This window comes from Scyliorhinus canicula, chromosome 14 (assembly GCF_902713615.1).
Source record: "Scyliorhinus canicula chromosome 14, sScyCan1.1, whole genome shotgun sequence".
Lineage (NCBI taxonomy): Eukaryota > Metazoa > Chordata > Chondrichthyes > Carcharhiniformes > Scyliorhinidae > Scyliorhinus > Scyliorhinus canicula.
Window position 1 is genome coordinate 76,083,492 of NC_052159.1, and position 11,253 is coordinate 76,094,744.

At 44.0% G+C, this 11,253-nt stretch overlaps 1 protein-coding gene across 3 annotated transcripts in view; it reads right to left on the minus strand.

Annotated features, from left to right (window-relative positions):
* The window catches only part of LOC119977520 (BTB/POZ domain-containing protein KCTD21-like), a 28,540-nt gene extending 18,321 nt beyond the window's left edge, over positions 1–10,219 (minus strand). Inside the window, exon 1 of one of the 3 annotated variants that reach the window (XM_038818563.1) lies at positions 10,119–10,219. The gene's annotated coding sequence lies outside the window, so the exon portion shown is untranslated. Of the gene's footprint in view, positions 1–9,930; positions 9,951–10,118 lie in introns of those variants that run through there. The other 2 variants (XM_038818566.1, XM_038818565.1) reach the window with 2 other exon arrangements.
* Between the last annotated feature and the right edge of the window lie 1,034 nt (positions 10,220–11,253).

Genomic DNA, 11,253 nt, shown 5'->3' on the forward strand with positions numbered 1-11,253 from the left:
CATGCCCGCCAAATATGCCCCTGCATCCGCCCCTTCGGACCCCTCCAGGAGACCAACGATCCTCAAGTTCTGCCGGCGGGACCTATTCTCTAGATCCTCCACCTTCTCCTGGAGCCTTTTCTTTCTGTTGGTCTCTCAGCATCCCCACCTCCAACTCCACTGCAGTTTGGTGTTCCTCCTGTTCAGTCAGTGCCTTCTCCACTTTCTGCATCGCCCGATCTTGAGCATTCAGTCTATGTTCCAGCCAAGCAAATTGATTCCCTAATCGGGTCCAAGCATTCCTGTTTCTGCTTGGCAAAGCCCTCTTGTATGAACTGCATCAACTGCACTGTCGACCGCTGGATCGTCGAGCCAGGACTCCGGTCATCTGTCATCTGCCATGCTTTCTCCCGCTGCAGCTTCAACCTAGGCCTTCTCTGTTCGCCTATTTTCCTTTGCGAGCACTCCTGGTCCGCCTCTCCATGTACTGGTGTGGGATTCCTCCTCACAATTACGTCCACCATCAATTTTCCAATTAAAATCAGAGTAAAAATCGGGGGAAAGGTCCGATGCGAGCGGGAGTCACCAAATGTATGACATACTCCTTCATGGCCGCCACTGGAGGTCCCATGACAAGAAGTTTAGGAGAATTGATTGTAGAGATATAGCACGAGATCAAGTCATAGTGTCATTTATTAGTTAGATAGCAATGCTACATATCTGGCTATCTTAGAGGAAAAGGAAAGGAATATAACACCAGGAAAAGATTAACAATTTGTATATGATTATAAAATGGCAGAGGCAAGTATCTCACAGCATCCTTTATTGATGAAGATACCAGAGATGAGATGAATCCTGTAGTGTTAACACCTAGATGAATGACTTTATGATGAATAGAAGGTAAATCTAAGGTAAGTTAGTTAAGCTAAATATAGACAAGTGCCATGTCCAATAGGATGCATGGTAAGATCCGGAGAGAAATGAGGTAGGAAGTTCAGTATCTTTAGAAATTATATTTCTGAATGATATTGAATGTGGTGTGTGCTGGAGGATGGACAATGTAGTTCCCATGTTTAAAATGGGAACTAGAGCTAATCTGATTAATTACATACCAGTTAGTTTACCAAGATTTTAAACAAAATTTTTTTTTTCACATTTATCATATTTAAAACAAATAATTAACAACAAATACAATGGCAATCCACGAGCCAACGATCGACTCATCCCACCCACCCTCAAACAGCTCAACATTTTGAATACAAAACGCCAATGAAACAGAATCCTCATTAATTTATACATTCCAAAAGCACCCCCACACCCCCCACAATGTTCGATGTCATCCAATTCGTGAAAATGCATGAACAACAAAGCCCATGAGTTGTAGGACTCTTCCATCCTCCCCCTCAAATCGAACTTTACTTTCTCAAGCGCTAGGAACTCTCCAGGCTGAGGCACAGGGCGGAGAAGCCGACCTCCACCCTAACAGAATCCGCCTTCGGGCAATCAGCGAGGCGAAGGCTAAGACATCAGCCTCCGCACCCGCTTCCAACCCGGACAGTCCGACACCCCGAATTAGGGCTTCTAGGGGACCTGACTTGAGTCTCACATGCACCACCTTTGAGATTACCCTAAAGACCTCTCTCCAATATCCCTCCAGTTTTGGGCAGGACCAAAACATATCAACGTGATTTGCAGGGGGCCCCCCCACAGCGTTCACAAACATCTTCCACCCCGTCAAAAAGTCGTATCATCCTCGCCCTTGTGAGGTGAGCCCTATACACCACCTCAATGTATCAGCCCCAACCTCGCACACAATGTTGAGACATTCATCCTCCAGAGCACCTCACACTACAACCCCTCCTTCATGTCCTCCTCAAACTCTTCCCCCCACTTTGCCGTAATCCTATCCAGTCATACCTTATCTTCTCCCAGAATAACCTCATAAATCACCGACACCACCCCTTTCTCCAATCCCCTGCCGTCAATATCTGTTCCAACAGTGTGGGGGCCAGTGCAGCCAGAAAGCTCTGTTCCTCCTTCCTGGCAAAATTTTGAACCTGCATATACCTAAACATTTCTCCTCTTCTCCCCCCCCCCCCTCCTCCTCCAAGTTCGCAAACCGGCCTCCCAGAAACAAAACCTTTAATACCCTAACTCCCCTCATCTCCGAAAATTCCCAACCCACCTGCCTGGTTCAAATCTATGATTCTCTCGAATCAGCATTTCCCTTGACCCCGTCCACAACCTAAAGTGCTGCTGCAAAGGCCTCCAAATTTTGAGCATTGCCACTACCACCTGACTCTCCGAGTATTTCCCAGGGGCCATTGGGAGCGGCGCTGTTGCCAACACCCTCAATCCTGACCCCCTGCAGAGACTCTCCTGCATTCTAACTCACTGGAAGTCCCCCCCCACTCCAATCCAGCCCCGCACCTTCTCAGTATTCGTCACCCAGTGATAATACAATACGTTTGGGAGACCCAACCCCCCTGACTGCTGTCCTCTCTGCAACATTGCCTTCTTAATCCTAACCACCTCACCACCGCACCCCCCCCCCCCCCCAATTAAAATGAGGTAATCATCTCTACTTCTTTAAAAAACAGCTTTGATAAAAAGATCGGCAGGCACAGAAAAATGACAACCATGGCAGTACACTCATTTTAATTGCCTGCACCCGACCCGCCAGTGATAGAGGAAAACAATCCCATCTTGCCAAATCCACTTTCACCCTCCCCACCAAACTAATGATGTTATATCTACAGAGCTTCCCCCAATCTCATGCTACCTGCGCCCCCAGCTATCTAAAGTGGGTTACCACCTTAGAGAATGGCAGCCCTCCCCCACCCATGCTCTCACCTCCGGCTGGGACACCACAAAATATTCACTTTGTCCAAATTTGGTTATGCCATCTTTAAGAATAATATTGCCACCTTTCCAGATAAAGTTAAGTCAGAAGGAAATATCATAGATTTCAAAAAGGACCATCGTGTTCAGCAAACCTCAGTGAGTTTTAGAAAAGTAGGGTGAATGCAGTGAGTGAATGCCCATGGTCTTCAAGAAAGCCTTTGACAAGGTACACATGAAAGCTACTGGAAAATATTACAGGGAGAATAATAAACGACAGCTAAAATTGGCTAGGAGAAATAACTCAAACAATAGGGGTGAAGGACAGTTTTCCAGAATGGTTAAGACTTGGCATTGATGTCCCACGTTTTAAGGTGTATTTTATTCACCATGTATGTTGAGGATTTCAATATAGGCCCAATGGGAGTGGCATCAACATTTGCCATTTAAATCAAAATGTGTCAAAAAGCAGAGACCCACAAAACATCCCACATATTTTCATTGGAACAAAAATTTTCTAACTCCCTATCCCATGGCATTCCATTCTTCCCATGCCATCCTGCTCATGCCATACCCAGCTCATTGCTTTCTTTCCATTTCTTTCCACTCTTATCCTTCACTCCACCCCTTCATCTTATGCTAGCCTTATCCCATATTGTCCCTAACTCTGCCATGCTGTTCCCTCTCTCTACAGGCTTTCTATATAGACCCCCACAGACGTCCCAATGCCATCTGTACATAATTCACCCCTCCTTGCCCCCCCACATCACCACCCATGCTATCACCTTGTTTTTGCCACATCACCAGCTCCCACAAAGTCCCCAATTTTTTCAGCCAGGGGATTTTTAGTGTTTTTGCTCCCTTTATTTTCCACTGTTTTCCCCCCTCAATCAACTCACCTGTCCCACTGCCACCAACTATTGGCAGCTGCACATGCGTCACACACATCCCTACGCATACCCAATGCGCACCAGGCTCCAACCACCAAATAAGCCCACCAATTAAATCAGAAATGTGGCTAGACAAAAACTGGATATGATAAATTCTTCAGGAGACCAAAACAATCTGTGACGGTATGAGAGGGGAATGGATAAAAGGTGGCAGAGAAAATTCTGTTGTGAGATTATGTGTTTTGGTGAAGAAATGGCGGTCGTTATAACTATAAAGAAAGTAGTTTCAGTAGGTTGTAGAAGGATCAGAAGATTTGTGTGTTCAGGTTCACAGAACATTAAGTACCTTAGGTTGCTACGGCTGGAATAAAAGCAAAGTGGCATTCTCAGTTTTATTTCATCAGGAAAGATATAGTACGTAAAAGCTGAATGGCAAAAATAAGTTTATGCACAAAAGCAAAATACTGCGGATGCTGGAAATCTGAAATAAAAACAAAGAATGCTGGAAATACTCAGCAGGTCAGGCAACATATTTGAAGAGAAACAGACGACTTTTCAGAAGAACTAAAGGAAGACAGAAATAAAAGCCTTTAAACCAGAAAGGATGAGGGGCAGGAAGAACAAAAGAGAAGGTTGGTAATAAGGTGAAAGACAAGAAGGATTAACTAAATGGAGATTTCATGAATATTAATAATAATCTATTGTCACAAGTAGGCTTACATTAACACTAATGAAATTACTGTGAAAAGTCCCTCATTGCCACATTCCGGCACCTGTTCGGGTTCACGGAGGGAGAATTCAGAATGTCCAAATTACCTAATAGCAAAGTCAAAGAGGGTGGTAATAAAGTATTGAAAAAAAAGAATATTGCTTGAAGGGATTTTAAAAAAAAGAAACGAGCCAGCAAAAAAAACCACACAGAACAAGTGGAGGCAGAGGATATGATCTAAATTTGTTGAACTCAGTATTGTCCAGAAGGCTGTACAGTGCTAAGAAGGATGACAAGATGCTGTTCCTCGAGTTTATGTGTAGACTTCCATTACAAAATGGCAGCACGGTAGCACAGTTGCTTCACAGCTCCAGGGTCCCAGATTCGATTCTCAGCTTGGGTTCACTGTGTGTGGAGTCTGCATTTTCTCCCAGTGTCTGCGTGGGTTTCCTCCGGGTGCTCCAGTTTCCTCCCACAGTCCAAAGATGTGCAGGTTAGTTGGACTGGCCATGATAAATTGCCCCTTAGTTTCCAAAAGAAGTTGGGTGGGGTTGTGGGGATAGGGTGGAGGTGTGGGCTTTGTAGGGTGCTCTTTCCAAGGGACAGTGCAGACTCGATGGGCCTAATGGCCTCCTTCTGCACTGTAAATTCTAAGATTCTGTAATTCAAACCTTAGGCAGGCTGTTGGAATTCACACTTGACCAAAGTCAAATACACAAACAACAGACAAGCTGCCAGAACATGGACCTGCCCCATCAATTATCCATCAGGAGATCATTGCACCCTATTGATATGCACAGGTCTATTGTCAGTGGCCCAGATCAGGCCAGACTTTCTGTCACCCAGAGTTCCTGCCATTACCTTATATGGTAATAGGGTTATGTGCAAGCAAACATCATGGGAGATGGACACCTAGGGGCAGGCCACAGTGTCCTGTCAAGCAGACATCAAGAAACCCACTGGGTTGGATCCCCTCCCAAGACCTCATTGACCGGAAGCCAGAGTAGTTTCTGGAAAAGGTGAAGAGGGAAGGGGATAACAGTAGGTGTCCAAGGCATACCAGCAGCGAAGACTCCACACAGAGGCAATCAAGACGACTGATCAGAGAAGGAAGAAACAGCTTGCAAGACTCACCTTTGTGACGACGGACCAGATACACTAGAGAATCGGCCTGCAGTTCAAGCGAGCCATCTTTGCGGGTAGTATAACTGAATCTTGGAAATCTCTTGCATTTCATGTGGGTTAATAATATTGTTGTTTAATAAAGTTTATTGAATTTACACTCGTGTTTTGTCCTTCGTTCATCTCGCAACTAAGGGCATCTGGGTAATACTTTGGTTAATATACTGGTCAGAGTATCTGAGAATTGAGCAGATACAACACTGTTAAGCCAGCACTTTTATTGCCCACCCGAAGGTGGTGGTGAGCTGCCTTCTTGAACCACTGAACCTAATGTGATACAGCTACACAGTGTTGGTAGGGAAGGAATTCCAGGACTTTGACCCAGCGACAGTGAAGGAATAGTGATCGTATTCCAAGTCAGGATGCTGTGATTTGAAGGAGAATTTGCAGGTGGTCATGTTCTCATGCATCTGCTGCGTATGGCAAGTGGCAAGAGAACCAAGAAAATAACCTCTTTCCCACCAATCTACCCGTCACATATACATCTGGCTCTGGTAGTTTTGTGAGAACAACCAATGCACAGTCCGTGTGGAAACAAAGTCTCTTCTTCACAATTAAGATGGCCTACATTGTTGTGCAACACTACCAACATGCAAAATAGGATACAGATCTCAAAGCTTAAAATCTGGCATCCATGGAGCAAGCAGGCCACCAGCATTGTATTCAACCACCAATGTAACTTCATGTCTAATCTCTGACTCACTTTACCATCATCATCAAACCAGGGATCAACCCTAGTTCAACAAAGATTGAGAAGCAACACCAGACATACCTAAAAATGAGATACCAACCTGATGAACTTTATAAACACAGGTTAAAAACATTTTACACAGAACTAAATAATCCAACAACCAATATATATGATCAAAGACATGCAGGCCAACTACATACAGTCGTAAGTGGTAGCCAATAATTAAACAGCTTATCGGAGGAAGCAGCTTCTGATAATCCTCAATTATGGTGGAGTCCAGCATGCGAGTTCAAAATACAAGGCTTAAGCATTTACAACCATTTAATTCAGAAGTGCCTAGTGGATGTCCATATCAGTTTCCTCCAAGAGGTCCCCACCATCACATATCCAGTCTTCAGCTATCCCCTAGCCAAGTTATTTCAGTGCAGCTACAGCACTTGCATCTACCCAACAATGCAGCAAATTAAGCATGTGTATCCAGCGCACAAAGAGAATCCAATCCAACCAATTAACACCCCATCAGTCCACTCTCAATCATCAGCGAAGTGATGGGAGGTTTCCTCGACAGTGCTATCAAGCATAATTTACTCAAAAAAACCCAGCTTGATGTCGGGTTTGAGTTCTGTCAAGACCACTCGTCTCCAGACCTCATTCACAACCTTGGTCCAGATGTGGACAAAAAAATAAATATTCCAGAGTTGAAGGGAGAGTGTTGCACGTTTTACTTGAGTGTAATTCGCGTTTATTGGAGTGTATTAACACGCCTCCGTTTAAAGGCCGTGTGCTTAACACTGCTAGGCTCTATATGTGTATTTTCAGCTCGGGAGTCGCCAGGTGCCGTATAAACACCTCACAAATATTCCAAGGTCAGGTTCAAAGTAATAAAACTATACACCGATTAGTAAGTTCCAACGATCAATATTTATTATACAAATATAATAAATACGCATGCACACGCTAAAGGACTAAGCTACAACTAAACTAAGCGATCAGAATACTTAACTAAACAGGAACAGGCAAGGTCAGGGAGCGAGGCCTTCGTTTCGATCTTGGTCTGTAACCTTCAGAGAGTGTGCTGGTCGCTGGGGGTCTAGTGGGGCTGGTTCGCGTAGCGAGCGTCGTATTGTCACTTGCGGTTCGGCGGCTGGTGCTCAACGGCTGGAGTCAGGATACAAGTCGAAGTTCTGGGTCGAAGTCAAAGCCGGAGCACGAAAATAACAGACAGGACCATGTGTGGGGGTCTATCTTTATAGGGCCCCAATGTCCGTGCCTTTTTTGGGGCGGGCTTTCACCTTCAGGTATCGATTGGATCAGATCCTAATCGATATCTTTTGAATTCCCCCAATGTGAGGGTCTCTCCTCGATAGAGGGGGCGGTCTCTATGGTGGATACTTCTGGTGCCGCTCTGTCTGGACATCCACTTAAAGTATCTATTCAAACCCAAATGTTGCCATTGTGTGTGCCCAGATCTGGATTGCCTCATTAATATGCAAAGCGTTTTGCTATTAACACCTTAGGTTTGAGATCTTCCACCTGGCCAGAAACTAGTTTTGCTGCTTGCAAAATGCTAATCAGTCTTTGCAGACTGCTTGTCTTGGCTAAACTGCTTTTTCCCTGCAGTCTTAGCAATTCTCCATTTTGTTAGCCCAGTGTCCATCTTAGGTGGCTACAAGAGTGACTGCCGACCCTTGACATCAGGCAGTATTTGACCATGTGTGGTATATAGGAGCCTTAGTAATATTGAAATCAATCGAAATTAGTGGGAAAACTCTGACAGGAGTCATACAAAAGATGGTTGTTTCTGAAGACCAAATCATCTCACCCCAGAATATCACAGCAAATGTTCCCCACAGCAATGCCCTGTGCCCAACTATCTTCAGTTACTTCATCAATAACCTTTCCATCATATGGTCATAAATAGTGATGTTCACTGGTAATTACCCCGTAGTCAGTTCCATTCACAATCCCTCAGACACTGAAGCAGTATGTGCTCGCATGCAGCAAGACTTGGACAACATCCAGGCTTAAGTGGCAAGTAATATTTGTGCCTCACAAATATCTGGCAATGACCATCAATAACAAAAGATAATCTAAACATCTCCCCATGACATTCAAAGTCATTATCATAAAGGACAAATTTTTAAAAAACTCCCCACCATCAACATTCTAGAGGCCAACAATGACCAGAAACTTAACCTGATCAGACACATAAGTTCAGTGCGTATGATAGCAAGTTAGAGGAAAGTCTGTCCACCATCTACAAAGCACAAATCAAGAGTGTGATGGAATATTCTCTATTACTTTAATAAAGCATCACCTCAACAACACAAGTATCTCCACACCATCCAGAACAAAGCAGCTTACTTGATTAGCATCCTACTCATCGTATTACACATTCAATCCTGCACTATTGGCACACTGGGCTCAAGGACTCTGCCAAGGAGTACTTTCCTCCTGGTACTGGTCCACGCAACCCAAGACGACAGATTGGTTGTGGCTCTGCTCATAGCCTTTCCACCAAGACCAGCCCAGCTGAAATATGCAGGAGGTGAGCTTGCAATGCTGATCTGGGCAGATTTAGAGAGATGAACCTTAATTAAAACACCAATGGCAAAACTGATGGATGACTGAAGCATATGTGAAGACAGATGAAGGATTTGACACTACCCAGTCATAGCTTTCGTGCCACTGGGTAAAGATTGCCAACCAAAGATTGTGCATTTATCATTTGCACAATGATTACTTCACACTAAAAAATGATTGGGGATCCTCTGCCAAGGATACCTAAAGGCCCAATGGACAAGTAGTCAGAGATGGGGCTGTGAACCTTAAGGCCTCCCGTTATTGGCATACCACTGATATGGCTGCACTGTGTGCTATCTTCCCTACATCAACTTGCCAAAGCTTCAACAGCATCTGCAAAACCCACAACCTCAACCACCCCCAAGGACAAGGACAAGAACATCAAGCGCATGGCAATACTATTTAGCTGCAAGTTTCCTCAGTCACAAACCATCCTGAGTTCCTATTGCTGTCCCCAATGGAGTCAAAATCCTCACACTCCCTACCTAACAACACAGTATTTATACCCCAGACTGCACAGTATAAGAAGGCTGCTCAACATCTTTTTAGGAGAAATTAAGGATGATAAATGCTGGTCTTGCCAACATCACCCACCATGAATGAAAACAAAACAAGAAATTCAGTCACGTGTATTTATGACAACAATTACCATGTGTGAGAAAGCACATTTGGAATGAAAGTACTCAGACAGTCTCCACTTCATTTTACTACTTTTTCGCACAAATAACGAAAAGCGTAAATAACCTATTTTGTTTGAACTTAGCCTTGCAAACACTTCAATCAATGATTGCCGTAAAGAAAAAAAACTGGCTCCAATATGTTGACGCCAATCATAAATCAAATTTCGAAAGTTTACGAAGTGGTTTCTGCTTCTGAACAGCCAAATCATCAGCCAGGTAAATAAATACAAAACTTTAATACTGGCCGTAACAGCCATAACCCCAAAGAGCGCTAAGAACCCACCATAGTGCAGAGACATTTAAATTGTGCTTACTTTAAGGATTTAAAATGTAACAACAGATTTTAAAAAAAAATCCTATCCTAAAGAAACGCACTGGGTCCAGAATGTGGCCCCGCAACGGAAAATTGCATTTTTTATAATGCATCCTTGAATCACTGCTCCCTTCCCCCCAACCTCCTCCCCCTAGAAAAACGCTATTCGCTCTAAAGATGAGACGCATCAGAAATGCAGCCAAACGCTACTGGACCAAAGGCTGTATTGTGCATAGTGCACTGCACTCACCTTGTATCAACCCAACTTCGTGACAAACCCGTGGTGGAAGCTGGTAGCGCAATAGTTTCTGGACCTTGTGGTTTTATTGCTCTTTGTGTGTGCGACCATCGCCCAATGATGAACTACAATTCCTACAATGCACCGCAATACTCATGCGCGGTATTCTTATTCTAGAATGAGTTGTTGTGACCAGCGGTAGTGCATTTGGTCGGCTTTTGAGGTTGGGTGAACTAAAATTGCAGGGGCATGTACAGTAGGGCTGGACATTGTAACATAATCCATCAAACCCAGTGCCAAAATAACAACAAAATAAGTCATGGTTATGTTCTCATGATGATTGACAGTGCACCCACTAATAATGCTTACGTTTATTAGCTTCCATAGATAACTGGACTTTATTGCCTTCTTTGTAACCACACACAAAATTATTTCCCTGCGATTGTATTGTGAATAATTAATACCGAATTGATTGCTGCAATAGTTCGGTGCATCCGTATTTCAAAGTAGCAATCTCAAAATATTTTTGCAGGATGTCCTGTAGTTGTAAACAATGTTGTCATATTACGAACCAACTCTGCTACGTTTTGAATAACTTATACTTGACAATTAAAGTTGCTGATTTGTCATGAGAAATATACACTATAATCCTAGCACCATTGTGAATAATATTGAGAAAGTGTAGAATGTTTATTTTAAATGTATTTTATTCCAAACGTATATAAAAGGTTACAAAACAAACAATTTGGAAACAAACTCCCCAGCACACAACTATAGTTTGTACAAAATTTCCCCCCTTTTCACTACCCTCGTCCCTTCATCCCTCCCTGGCTAAATAGCTCCTCAAACATGGCCACAAACACCCCCCACCTTGCCTCAGCAGCATGGTAGCACAGTGTTTAGCACAGTTGCTTCAAGGCTCCAGGGTCCCATATTCGATTCTCGGCTTGGGTCACTGTCTGTGTGGAGTCTGTACGTTCTCCCCGTGTCTGCGTGGGTTTCCTCCGGGTGCTCCGGTTTCCTCCCAAAGTCCAAAGAGGGGCAGGTTAGGTAGATTGGCCAGGATAAATTACCCCTTAGTGTCCAGGTTAGGTGGAGTTACTGAGGATGGGGTGGAAGCTTGGGCTTAAGTGGGATGCTCTTTCCA